Source organism: Rissa tridactyla, chromosome 6 (assembly GCF_028500815.1).
Source record: "Rissa tridactyla isolate bRisTri1 chromosome 6, bRisTri1.patW.cur.20221130, whole genome shotgun sequence".
NCBI lineage: Eukaryota > Metazoa > Chordata > Aves > Charadriiformes > Laridae > Rissa > Rissa tridactyla.
In genome coordinates this window covers 16,802,436-16,803,774 of record NC_071471.1, presented here as the reverse complement: position 1 = coordinate 16,803,774, position 1,339 = coordinate 16,802,436, and positions in this window count along the sequence as shown.

The window sequence follows — 1,339 nt, the reverse complement described above, 5'->3', positions numbered from 1 at the left end:
GCTGCCTCTAAAATGAGGGGAATTCTTATCAATACATCTAACCTTCAGAGCAAGTAACTAACAGCCAGTAAGCGGGAGAGTAACACACATCACCAGGTCACTGCAAAATGAATCTTGGAAGAAAAAAAAAAATAAAAAATCAAACCATTACTGATCCACCATTTTGGTACTTCCATGGATACAGTTAAAACAAACAAGCAAGGAATCCCACATACAGACTTACAAGTTCAGTACCATGTTTTTATGAGTGTCAGATACAGTACAGAGTAATTCCTCACAACAGACCACCGCAAGAACAGCTGTACCAGAATCCCTCTAACCCAAGAATGATCAGCATCATTCTGGAGAACGGTATTTCCCCTTCATATCCTCCCAGATTCCAGCAGCCCACTGGTTAGAGAGTAAGAATTTTCATCAGCTCCAATGATCTGCAAAAAAACCACCCCAAACCCATCTCCCTGTAAGAGCGATGCCAGCATAACTGACCAGCAATTAGCTCGAGGTAAAATGCACTGAAAAATCTGTCCACGGGATTCCTAGTGCTCAACTACTATTTTAGAGGCTGAACTACCTGACTGAACAACAAAAAGACCACCTGTAGCAATAATCTCAAAACCTAAATGTTATTTCTGCAGTCGAATGCAGTTATTGACATTATACCTTCCTCTTCCACTTGTGCTGCTTTTCACAGGAACGTTACCAGGTAAGTTACTGTTATTTTTGGAGACCTACAATAAATGAAAATAGCCGGGTTAGTTCAAGCAACATAATCCTGTGTCGTGTCCCCCCCCCCCAAGTACACATACTTGCATTTGAACATTAGTGTCATTTATAGCCACCCACACTCCACAGAAACAGGGTAACTGCCCCCACCTCACACCTACTCGGTTCTTTCCCTCATGGGGAACACTCAACACATTGGTTTTTAACAGCTTTCTGCTCGAGGCCTGGCACCTCTGAAACAGCATTGATTTGGTATCAAGTAAATGCTAAAGCGTTGTGAAATTTTACATCTGTTCCATTTCCTTTGTTTTAAGCTATAAAATAATAAAAAACTCAAACCCCAGGAAATCCAGGAAACGAGGCAGGGCTGCATCACCTTTACCACACTCTCAGGCAGGGCAGCTCAGGGCAGCTTATTCCCCATGGGGAAGCCTTTACTGCTGTGTTCTGTTGGCCTTTAAGAAACCTTACTGAGAAAAGTCGCTTAACTGTTTCACTTTGCTTCGATCAATCACCAGGTTTCATTAGCTTAGACTTTCAACACACCATACTGCTACACAGCAACACAATCTCTTCGAAAAGGATGTCAAAGACAGTAGAAAAAAACCCACCACGA